Source organism: Mixophyes fleayi, unplaced genomic scaffold (genome assembly GCF_038048845.1).
Source record: "Mixophyes fleayi isolate aMixFle1 unplaced genomic scaffold, aMixFle1.hap1 Scaffold_86, whole genome shotgun sequence".
Classification (NCBI taxonomy): domain Eukaryota; kingdom Metazoa; phylum Chordata; class Amphibia; order Anura; family Limnodynastidae; genus Mixophyes; species Mixophyes fleayi.
The window spans coordinates 223,502-237,128 of NW_027448586.1; the positions used below are offsets into that span (position 1 = coordinate 223,502).

The 13,627-nt window shown below is 37.4% G+C and overlaps 3 non-coding genes across 3 annotated transcripts; 1 reads left to right on the plus strand and 2 right to left on the minus strand.

The window, feature by feature from the left end:
* Positions 1 to 394: 394 nt before the first annotated feature.
* Positions 395 to 468, minus strand: TRNAN-GUU (transfer RNA asparagine (anticodon GUU)). The gene has a single exon. It is a non-coding gene; the product is annotated as a tRNA-Asn (tRNA).
* Positions 469 to 1,493: 1,025 nt separating this feature from the next.
* On the minus strand, positions 1,494 to 1,567 carry TRNAN-GUU (transfer RNA asparagine (anticodon GUU)). The gene has a single exon. It is a non-coding gene; the product is annotated as a tRNA-Asn (tRNA).
* A 160-nt stretch (positions 1,568 to 1,727) lies between these two features.
* On the plus strand, positions 1,728 to 1,799 carry TRNAM-CAU (transfer RNA methionine (anticodon CAU)). The gene has a single exon. It is a non-coding gene; the product is annotated as a tRNA-Met (tRNA).
* The last annotated feature ends 11,828 nt before the right edge of the window (positions 1,800 to 13,627 follow it).

Below are 13,627 nucleotides of genomic sequence, written 5' to 3' on the forward strand. Positions count from 1 at the left end.
AGGGAGACACTATACTCAGGAAACATTTAGCTGCCATTGCATATGGAATTGGTTTTTGGCAACAATACAAGAATAAATGCTTGTGCACAGGCTTTATTCATGGACTTGGCTTCGTAGGACACTTTTTAGAAAGTCCGTTTTGGTAGCGTAACTACAAGGTAGGAACAGGGAGAGCAATTTTAATACTAATTTGGTTTCCACAGTCTGTCCAATATATTTACCTCTGCAACCAGTTGCTAAATTGGATTTCCAAAGTATGAAGTTGAGTAAAACTGTCTAGAACAAACTAAACTCACCATTGATAGGCATGAAGGTAATTGGATCAGAGGCACCCCACACCTCAAGAGGATGGATTAGATGATGTCTAAAAATTGATATGAAAACCAGTCATCTACGTCCCTGGGTGGGCTTGAACCACCAACCTTTCGGTTAACAGCCGAACACGCTAACCAATTGTGCCACAGAGACAACTTGCAGCGTGTGTTCATGACATGGGCTGAAATGCATTATTACGGACAAATTTCATGACATTTCATTACTGTTCTTTATCTGCCAACCAACAAAAATAAATATTGGTTCTTTCCTGGGTTGCCTCAAACCTTCAGGAGTCAACAAACATTGCATGACTAGCAGAGTGGCGCAGCGGAAGCGTGCTGGGCCCATAACACAGAGGTCGATGGATCGAAACCATCCTCTGCTACTTGCTCTTTCTTCATTATCTAAGGCAATCCTAAATTGGTAAACTTGTGGTAGAAACTTTGTTTCTTTTCTGTTTAGTTAAAGAAAAAAGTCTATTACAATCTCAGCTCATGTTAACAGAATGCTGCTGCCAGTCTTTATGTCAAAATCAACATACTTTCTTTTCTTTACCCTAACAGTGCTCTGGTTACATAGGTAAAAATCGACCTTGCCCATAGCAAAACAATGCAGGTTTCCAAAATGATAAATCTAGTTCACATATTCATGGTGAAATGGGACAATGATGGAGTCCAAAAAATTTTCACACTTAAAAAAAAAAAAAAAAAAAAGCGGAGGGACACTTTTATAGCTGAAATGGTGTAGAGCAGTTTATTTTTCTTCCTGTGAACTTGTTTTTTCTAGGGAGACACTATACTCAGGAAACATTTAGCTGCCATTGCATATGGAATTGGTTTTTGGCAACAATACAAGAATAAATGCTTGTGCACAGGCTTTATTCATGGACTTGGCTTCGTAGGACACTTTTTAGAAAGTCCGTTTTGGTAGCGTAACTACAAGGTAGGAACAGGGAGAGCAATTTTAATACTAATTTGGTTTCCACAGTCTGTCCAATATATTTACCTCTGCAACCAGTTGCTAAATTGGATTTCCAAAGTATGAAGTTGAGTAAAACTGTCTAGAACAAACTAAACTCACCATTGATAGGCATGAAGGTAATTGGATCAGAGGCACCCCACACCTCAAGAGGATGGATTAGATGATGTCTAAAAATTGATATGAAAACCAGTCATCTACGTCCCTGGGTGGGCTTGAACCACCAACCTTTCGGTTAACAGCCGAACGCGCTAACCAATTGCGCCACAGAGACAACTTGCAGCGTGTGGTCATGACATGGGCTGAAATGCATTATTCCGGACAAATTTCATGACATTTCATTACTGTTCTTTATCTGCCAACCAACAAAAATAAATATTGGTTCTTTCCTGGGTTGCCTCAAACCTTCAGGAGTCAACAAACATTGCATAACTAGCAGAGTGGCGCAGCGGAAGCGTGCTGGGCCCATAACCCAGAGGTCGATGGATCGAAACCATCCTCTGCTACTTGCTCTTTCTTCATTATCTAAGGCAATCCTAAATTGGTAAACTTGTGGTAGAAACTTTGTTTCTTTTCTGTTTAGTTAAAGAAAAAAGTCAATTACAATCTCAGCTCATTTTAACAGAATGCTGCTGCCAGTCTTTATGTCAAAATCAACATACTTTCTTTTCTTTACCCTAACAGTGCTCTGGTTACATAGGTAAAAATCGACCTTGCCCATAGCAAAACAATGCAGGTTTCCAAAATGATAAATCTAGTTCACATATTCATGGTGAAATGGGACAATGATGGAGTCCAAAAAATTTTCACACTTAAAAAAAAAAAAAAAGCGGAGGGACACTTGGATAGCTGAAATGGTGTAGAGCAGTTTATTTTTCTTCCTGTGAACTTGTTTTTTCTAGGGAGACACTATACTGTGGAAACATAGATGTATATATATAGATGTTCAGGGTGTAATAGATGTATATATAGATGTACAGGGTGTAATAGATGTATATATAGATGTACAGGGTGTAATAGAGGTATATATAGATGTACAGGGTGTAATAGAGGTATATATAGATGTACAGGGTGTAATAGATGTATATATAGATGTACAGGGTGTAATAGAGGTATATATAGATGTACAGGGTGTAATAGATGTATATATAGATGTACAGGGTGTAATAGAGGTATATATAGATGTACAGGGTGTAATAGATGTATATATATATATATATATATATATATATATATGTACAGGGTATAATAGAGGTATATATAGATGTACAGGGTGTAATAGATGTATATATATAGATGTACAGGGTGTAATAGAGGTATATATAGATGTACAGGGTGTAATAGATGTATATATAGATGTACAGGGTGTAATAGAGGTATATATAGATGTACACGGTGTAATAGATGTATATATAGATGTACAGGGTGTAATAGATGTATATATAGATGTACAGGGTGTAATAGATGTATATATAGATTAGAGATGGTCACTGACCCCCGTGTTTTGGTTTTGGATTCGGTTTTGGATCTGGATTACCGTCGTGTTTTGGTTTTGGTTTTGGTTTTGCAAAACCGCCATTGCGTGTTTTGGTTTTGGTTTTGGTTTTGTTTGGTTTTGTTTTGCTATTTTTTGGGAAAATCCATGTTTTTGGGCCTAAATTAACCCAATTTAGTGCTCCAACTGTTTTAGAGACAAGTAATCTAATTGTTGAGGTAATAAATCATCCAAAAAAACAGTTTAATTGTTCGTTGGTAGGCCTATTCTACACACAAAACAGATTGTCTTCCTCTCCATCTATGCATATTGGCAATGCAGCCATCGTCTTTGAATGTATATTACACCCTACACTTATAGTTAAATATGTAAAGAAATGGAAAAAGCCAGTTTGCTTTCTGTCTCTCAAGGCCCCCCTCCACTTGTATAAAATAGCAAAAAATTCAGCCATTATAGACTGTACAATATTAATTGACATGGAGAAAGCCAGTTTGGTTTCTGTCTCTCTAGGCCCCCCTCCACTTGTATAAAATACTAAAAAATTCAGCCATTATAGACTGTACAATATTAATTGACATGGAGAAAGACAGTTTGGGGTCACTCTGTCTCTCTAGGCCCCCCTCCACTTGTATAAAATACCAAAAAATTCAGCCATTATAGACTGTACAATATTAATTGACATGGAGAAAGCCAGTTTGGTTTCTGTCTCTCTAGCCCCCCCTCCACTTGTATAAAATACTAAAAAATTCAGCCATTATAGACTGTACAATATTAATTGACATGGAGAAAGACAGTTTGGGGTCACTCTGTCTCTCTAGGCCCCCCTCCACTTGTATAAAATACCAAAAAATTCAGCCATTATAGACTGTACAATATTAATTGACATGGAGAAAGCCAGTTTGGTTTCTGTCTCTCTAGGCCCCCCTCCACTTGTATAAAATACTAAAAAATTCAGCCATTATAGACTGTACAATATTATGAAAAATGGACAAAGCCAGTTTAGGGTCACTCTGTCTATGACACCCTACCCTTAAGGATAAATTGCCCTAACAGCAGCCTTTCAAGATGGTATGTGATATGGAAATGCCACAAGTCCCTTTCCTCTTTGGGGGTAGATTGCACCCTACACTTACATAGAAAGTTTTAAAAAGATGTTATCGGCATCATCTTCAGCTTCATCCTCACCCTCATCAGTGTGTACGTCATCATCACAGACTATCAATTCATCGCCGCTTGAATCCGCCATTAGAGAACAGTCAGTGCTTGGATGTCTTGGATGGTGAAGGCCTTCCTCGTGGAAGATGTAGTTCATTTTTATAAACATCATTTTCTCCACATTTTTGGGAAGTAACCTTCTACGGCGATCACTGACTAAGTTCCCTGCTGTGCTGAACACTCGTTCAGAGTACACACTGGAGGGTGGGCAGCTTAGGTATTGCAAAGCAAGTTTGTACATGGGTTTCCAAATGGCTTGCTTTTCTTCCCAGTAAGGAAAGGGACTGTCTGACATTTCCATATCAACTACCTCTTGAAAGTAATCCTCCACCATCCTTTGCATGTTTATACTCATATTGGATGGACTTATGGGCAAAGTGACACTTTTTTTTGAAAAATCCTTCAAACCAGCCCAGATGTTAAATTGTTCTCGTCTGCCCCCTGTGTCTTCCCTGCTTCTTTTTTGGAAATTTAATTTTTTACGAGCAACAGCTTGAGAAAGTGAAGGAGGACACGTCGTCAAGCCGAGGCCCAGTTCAGCGGCCAACTTGCTGAGCAATAGCTCCTTGCAAAAGTTCACATCTCGCTCATTTACAAGTAAAGACTCAATGTAGGTTTTAAACCTTGGATCAAGCACAGTGGCCAAAACGTACTGATCCGAGTTCAAGATCTTAATAACTCGAGGATCATTGTGAAGCGAATTAAGTACTTGATCGACAAGGCCAACATACTTTGCTGAATTGCTTGCTTTCAGCTCCTCCTTCATTTTCTCAAGCTGCTTTTCCAATAGTCTAATTAAAGGAATGACTTGGCTCAAACTAGCAGAGTCTGCACTGACCTCACATGTCACAACTTCAAATGGTTTCAGCACCTTGCACAGCACTGAAAGGATTCCCCACTGTGCAAGAGTGAAATACATCCCCCCTCCTTTCCCAATGTCATGACTTGTGCAATATGCTTGGATGGCTTTGCGCTGTTCCTCCATCCTCTGAAGCATGTACAGGGTGGAATTCCACCGAGTTACCACCTCTTGCTTAAGTTGGTGGCAGGGCAAGTTAAACTGCTCTTGGAGCTGCTGTAATCTCCTACATGCTGTGGCTGAATGCCTGAAATGGCCTGAAATTTTACGGGCCACCGAAAGCATCTCCTGCACCTCACGGTTATTTCGTAGGAAGCTCTGCACCACCAAGTTGATGGTGTGAGCAAAACAGGGAATATGTTGGAAATCACCCAGCTGTAATGCTCGCACTATATTGTTGGCGTTATCTGAAATGACATACCCTGGGGAGAGTCCGAGTGGTATAAGCCATGCATCAATCACATCTCTCAGTTTGCGTAACAAATTGTCAGCCGTATGCCTGTTAGTGAAGCCGGTGATACAAAGAGTGGCCTGCCTGTGACAAATGTTACGTAGTGGTGTACATGCTGCTGCTGTTCCTGCTGGTGAAGGTGAATGACCAACCCAGTGGGCTGTCACAGTCATATAGTCTTTGGTTTGGCCACTTCCACTTGTCCACATATCTGTGGTTAAGTGAACAGTGGGCAGAATGGCATTTTTCAGCGCAATCTCTACATTTTTACACACTTTTTGGTATAGTTGTGGAATAGCTTTACGGGAGAAATGGTGTCGCGATGGAATTCTGTAACGCGGACACAAAACCTCAATTAACTGTGAAAAACCAGCTGCGTTTATTGTGGAGATTGGACGCAGATCTAACACTAACATTGCAGCCATGGCGTCTGTGATTCGCTTGGCGACTGGGTGACTGCTGTCATATTTGCTTCCCCTCGCAAATGATTGTTTCACAGTTAATTGCTGAAATGTAGGACTGCTCATTTTATTCACCTGCCTCTGGGATGACGATTCACCCCCAGCAGCAGCAACAGCAGCAGCAGGACTAACGCTTTCTTCAGAGGAATCAATAATAGTGCCGGAGTCATCCAGCCTTAAGTGGGATGCCGGGCTAACTCCGAGCGCTACTGAGGATATTGATGAGGATGGTGTGGTGGGTGTATTTTGTAGCCGTCGGTATGTCGGTGAGCGGAGGGTCTTAGCTGATGAGGGAGTGCTTGTATTCTTTTGGGAAGAACTTTCAGCTTTTCCCAACACTTTGCCATGAACTCTCGTTAAATGGCGTAACATAGACGAGGTTCCAAGATGGTTAAGGTCCCTCCCTCGACTGACTGTGGCTTCACATACACTACAAATGGCTATACAATTGTTGTCTGGATTTGGGTAGAAATAATTCCACACATAAGAAGTGGATTTTTTTGTTTTATGCCCAGGCATGACAATGGCCTTTTTCTTGTCACGTGCCAGAACTGCTGCCACTGGTGCAGGACTTACACAAACAACCTCATCCTCATCAACATCCTCATTAGCGCCCTCGTCGCCTACACAAATCTCCCCCTCATCCTCTTCTAATTCCAAAGTGGCATCCTCAATTTGGGTATCACCGGCTACACTCGGGCTATTAAGGCACACATCAGCAGAATGCTCACGATTAGACATCCCACTGTTGGATGGACTCTCCACAGGGATTGTTGTCATTTGTGAATCAGAGCAAATATTCTCCTGTAATGCCTCACTGGTATCTTGCAGCTCAGCTTTGACGCGTAACAGTAGTTGTGCACCAATTGTAGCCTGGGTAACTTTTTGGGATCTGCCACTAATAGCCAAAGGTGAAGGCCTCATTCTCTCTTTGCCACTGCGTGTGTAGAATGGCATGCTTGCAATTTTTTTTTTATCGTCACTTAACTTTTGCTCAGTTACACTTCTTTTTCGCTTCAATACAGTAAATTTTTTTTGGGTTTTTGTTTTTTGCACTAATTTGAAAACACTCTGTTGTTTGACATCGCCTTGGCCAGATGACGTACTGGGAACACTAACATCAGGACTGGTGACAGAACCTGGTTGCTCATTTAGATCATATGTGGACTGCTTTGAATCCATTCTGAGCGCAAACCACTGAGGAGTGCTAAAAATTATTGAGTAGATACTGCTGACAGATATGACTTTTGACAGCCAGAAATATTAATGCACAATTAGGGAGGACACCCCAAAAACACTGAGGAGTGCTACAAATTATTGAGTAGATACTGCTGACAGATATGACTTTTGACAGCCAGAAATATTAATGCACAATTAGGGAGGACACCCCAAAAACACTGAGGAGTGCTAAAAATTATTGAGTAGATACTGCTGACAGATATGACTTTTGACAGCCAGAAATATTAATGCACAATTAGGGAGGACACCCCAAAAACACTGAGGAGTGCTACAAATTATTGAGTAGATACTGCTGACAGATATGACTTTTGACAGCCAGAAATATTAATGCACAATTAAGGAGGACACCCCAAAAACACTGAGGAGTGCTAAAAATTATTGAGTAGATACTGCTGACAGATATGACTTTTGACAGCCAGAAATATTAATGCACAATTAGGGAGGACACCCCAAAAACACTGAGGAGTGCTACAAATTATTGAGTAGATACTGCTGACAGATATGACTTTTGACAGCCAGAAATATTAATGCACAATTAGGGAGGACACCCCAAAAACACTGAGGAGTGCTAAAAATTATTGAGTAGATACTGCTGACAGATATGACTTTTGACAGCCAGAAATATTAATGCACAATTAGGGAGGACACCCCAAAAACACTGAGGAGTGCTACAAATTATTGAGTAGATACTGCTGACAGATATGACTTTTGACAGCCAGAAATATTAATGCACAATTAGGGAGGACACCCCAAAAACACTGAGGAGTGCTAAAAATTATTGAGTAGATACTGCTGACAGATATGACTTTTGACAGCCAGAAATATTAATGCACAATTAGGGAGGACACCCCAAAAACACTGAGGAGTGCTACAAATTATTGAGTAGATACTGCTGACAGATATGACTTTTGACAGCCAGAAATATTAATGCACAATTAGGGAGGACACCCCAAAAACACTGAGGAGTGCTAAAAATTATTGAGTAGATACTGCTGACAGATATGACTTTTGACAGCCAGAAATATTAATGCACAATTAGGGAGGACACCCCAAAAACACTGAGGAGTGCTACAAATTATTGAGTAGATACTGCTGACAGATATGACTTTTGACAGCCAGAAATATTAATGCACAATTAGGGAGGACACCCCAAAAACACTGAGGAGTGCTAAAAATTATTGAGTAGATACTGCTGACAGATATGACTTTTGACAGCCAGAAATATTAATGCACAATTAGGGAGGACACCCCAAAAACACTGAGGAGTGCTACAAATTATTGAGTAGATACTGCTGACAGATATGACTTTTGACAGCCAGAAATATTAATGCACAATTAGGGAGGACACCCCAAAAACACTGAGGAGTGCTAAAAATTATTGAGTAGATACTGCTGACAGATATGACTTTTGACAGCCAGAAATATTAATGCACAATTAGGGAGGACACCCCAAAAACACTGAGGAGTGCTACAAATTATTGAGTAGATACTGCTGACAGATATGACTTTTGACAGCCAGAAATATTAATGCACAATTAGGGAGGACACCCCAAAAACACTGAGGAGTGCTAAAAATTATTGAGTAGATACTGCTGACAGATATGACTTTTGACAGCCAGAAATATTAATGCACAATTAGGGAGGACACCCCAAAAACACTGAGGAGTGCTACAAATTATTGAGTAGATACTGCTGACAGATATGACTTTTGACAGCCAGAAATATTAATGCACAATTAGGGAGGACACCCCAAAAACACTGAGGAGTGCTAAAAATTATTGAGTAGATACTGCTGACAGATATGACTTTTGACAGCCAGAAATATTAATGCACAATTAGGGAGGACACCCCAAAAACACTGAGGAGTGCTACAAATTATTGAGTAGATACTGCTGACAGATATGACTTTTGACAGCCAGAAATATTAATGCACAATTAGGGAGGACACCCCAAAAACACTGAGGAGTGCTAAAAATTATTGAGTAGATACTGCTGACAGATATGACTTTTGACAGCCAGAAATATTAATGCACAATTAGGGAGGACACCCCAAAAACACTGAGGTGTGCTACAAATTATTTAGTAGATAATGCTGACAGATATGACTTTTGACAGCCAGAAATATTAATGCACAATTATGGGGGACACCCCAAAAGCGCTGGGGAGTGCCAAATATGAAGAAAAAATAATAAACCTCTATCCTCCTCTCTGCACTAGCGATTTTGGTTAGAGCAATTGCAAGAACAATATGGTATTCTCTGTCCCTGCTCTAATTAGCCTATGACTACACCCTGCTCTCTCCCTCTGTCAAATGGCGATGGATTGCTGTGGAGGCGTGTATTTATAAAGTTGAAGTATCGCGAGAACCGAGTCCCGAGATCCGACGACGTCACAATGACGTTCGGCCTCGATTTGGATTCGGAATGGGCGGGAGAGTACCGAGCTGCTCAGCTCGGTACTCGGATACCCAAAGTTCGGGTGGGTTCGGTTCTCGGAGAACCGGACCCGCCCATCTCTAATATAGATGTACAGGGTGTAATAGAGGTATATATAGATGTACAGGGTGTAATAGATGTATATATAGATGTACAGGGTGTAATAGATATATATATATATATACATATATATATATGTACAGGGTATAATAGAGGTATATATAGATGTACAGGGTGTAATAGATGTATATATAGATGTACAGGGTGTAATAGAGGTATATATAGATGTACAGGGTGTAATAGAGGTATATATAGATGTACACGGTGTAATAGATGTATATATAGATGTACAGGGTGTAATAGATGTATATATAGATGTACACGGTGTAATAGATGTATATATAGATGTACAGGGTGTAATAGATGTATATATAGATGTACAGGGTGTAATAGATGTATATATAGATTTACATGGTGTAATAGATGTATATATAGATGTACAGGGTGTAATAGATATATATATATAGATGTACAGGGTGTAATAGAGGTATATGTAGATGTACAGGGTGTAATAGAGGTATATATAGATGTACACGGTGTAATAGATGTATATATAGATGTACACGGTGTAATAAATGTATATATAGATGTACAGGGTGTAAAAGATGTATATATAGATGTACACGGTGTAATAAATGTATATATAGATGTACAGGGTGTAATAGATGTATATATAGATGTACAGGGTGTAATAGATGTATATATAGATGTACAGGGTGTAGTAGAGTTATAATTGGTGTACAGGGTGTAATAGATGTATATATAGATGTACAGGGTGTAGTAGAGGTATATATAGATGTACACGGTGTAATAGATGTATATATAGATGTACAGGGTGTAATAGATATATATATATATAGATGTACAGGGTGTAATAGAGGTATATATAGATGTACAGGGTGTAATAGAGGTATATATAGATGTACACGGTGTAATAGATGTATATATAGATGTACACGGTGTAATAGAGGTATATATACATGTACACGGTGTAATAGAGTTATATATAGATGTACACGGTGTAATAGATGTATATATAGATGTACAGGGTGTAATAGATGTATATATATAGATGTACAGGGTGTAATAGAGGTATATATAGATGTACAGGGTGTAATAGATGTATATATAGATGTACAGGGTGTAATAGATGTATATATAGATGTACAGGGTGTAATAGATGTATATATAGATGTACAGGGTGTAATAGAGGTATATATAGATGTACAGGGTGTAATAGATGTATATATAGATGTACAGGGTGTAATAGATGTATATATAGATGTACAGGGTGTAATAGATATATATATAGATGTACAGGGTGTAATAGAGGTATATATAGATGTAAAGGGTGTAATAGAGGTATATATAGATGTACAGGGTGTAATAGATGTATATATATATAGATATACAGGGTGTAATAGAGGTGTATATATAGATGTACACGGTGTAATAGAGGTATATATACATGTACACGGTGTAATAGAGTTATATATAGATGTACACGGTGTAATAGATGTATATATAGATGTACAGGGTGTAATAGAGGTATATATGGATGTACAGGGTGTAATAGATGTATATATATAGATGTACAGGGTGTAATAGAGGTATATATAGATGTACAGGGTGTAATAGATGTATATATAGATGTACAGGGTGTAATAGATGTATATATAGATGTACAGGGTGTAATAGATGTATATATAGATGTACAGGGTGTAATAGAGGTATATATAGATGTACAGGGTGTAATAGAGGTATATATAGATGTACAGGGTGTAATAGAGGTATATATAGATGTACAGGGTGTAATAGATGTATATATATATATATATATATATATATATATATATATATATATATATATATATAAATATGTACAGGGTGTAATAGAGGTATATATAGATGTACAGGGTGTAATAGAGGTATATATAGATGTACAGGGTGTAATAGAGGTATATATAGATGTACAGGGTGTAATAGAGGTATATATAGATGTACACGGTGTAATAGATGTATATATAGATGTACAGGGTGTAATAGATGTATATATAGATGTACACAGTGTAATAGATGTATATATAGATGTACAGGGTGTAATAGAAGTATATATAGATGTACAGGGAGTAATAGATGTATATATAGATGTACACGGTGTAATAGATGTATATATAGATGTACAGGGTGTAATAGATGTATATATAGATGTACAGGGTGTAATAGAGGTATATATAGATGTACAGGGTGTAATAGAGGTATATATAGATGTACACGGTGTAATAGATGTATATATAGATGTACACGGTGTAATAAATGTATATATAGATGTACAGGGTGTAATAGATGTATATATAGATGTACACGGTGTAATAAATGTATATATAGATGTACACGGTGTAATAGATGTATATATAGATGTACACGGTGTAATAAATGTATATATAGATGTACAGGGTGTAAAAGATGTATATATAGATGTACACGGTGTAATAAATGTATATATAGATGTACAGGGTGTAATAGATGTATATATAGATGTACAGGGTGTAATAGATGTATATATAGATGTACAGGGTGTAGTAGAGTTATAATTGGTGTACAGGGTGTAATAGATGTATATATAGATGTACAGGGTGTAGTAGAGGTATATATAGATGTACACGGTGTAATAGATGTATATATAGATGTACAGGGTGTAATAGATATATATATATATAGATGTACAGGGTGTAATAGAGGTATATATAGATGTACAGGGTGTAATAGAGGTATATATAGATGTACACGGTGTAATAGATGTATATATAGATGTACACGGTGTAATAGAGGTATATATACATGTACACGGTGTAATAGAGTTATATATAGATGTACACGGTGTAATAGATGTATATATAGATGTACAGGGTGTAATAGATGTATATATATAGATGTACAGGGTGTAATAGAGGTATATATAGATGTACAGGGTGTAATAGATGTATATATAGATGTACAGGGTGTAATAGATGTATATATAGATGTACAGGGTGTAATAGATGTATATATAGATGTACAGGGTGTAATAGAGGTATATATAGATGTACAGGGTGTAATAGATGTATATATAGATGTACAGGGTGTAATAGATGTATATATAGATGTACAGGGTGTAATAGATATATATATAGATGTACAGGGTGTAATAGAGGTATATATAGATGTAAAGGGTGTAATAGAGGTATATATAGATGTACAGGGTGTAATAGATGTATATATATATAGATATACAGGGTGTAATAGAGGTGTATATATAGATGTACACGGTGTAATAGAGGTATATATACATGTACACGGTGTAATAGAGTTATATATAGATGTACACGGTGTAATAGATGTATATATAGATGTACAGGGTGTAATAGAGGTATATATGGATGTACAGGGTGTAATAGATGTATATATATAGATGTACAGGGTGTAATAGAGGTATATATAGATGTACAGGGTGTAATAGATGTATATATAGATGTACAGGGTGTAATAGATGTATATATAGATGTACAGGGTGTAATAGATGTATATATAGATGTACAGGGTGTAATAGAGGTATATATAGATGTACAGGGTGTAATAGAGGTATATATAGATGTACAGGGTGTAATAGAGGTATATATAGATGTACAGGGTGTAATAGATGTATATATATATATATATATATATATATATATATATATATATATATATATATAAATATGTACAGGGTGTAATAGAGGTATATATAGATGTACAGGGTGTAATAGAGGTATATATAGATGTACAGGGTGTAATAGAGGTATATATAGATGTACAGGGTGTAATAGAGGTATATATAGATGTACACGGTGTAATAGATGTATATATAGATGTACAGGGTGTAATAGATGTATATATAGATGTACACAGTGTAATAGATGTATATATAGATGTACAGGGTGTAATAGAAGTATATATAGATGTACAGGGAGTAATAGATGTATATATAGATGTACACGGTGTAATAGATGTATATATAGATGTACAGGGTGTAATAGATGTATATATAGATGTACAGGGTGTAATAGAGGTATATATAGATGTACAGGGTGTAATAGAGGT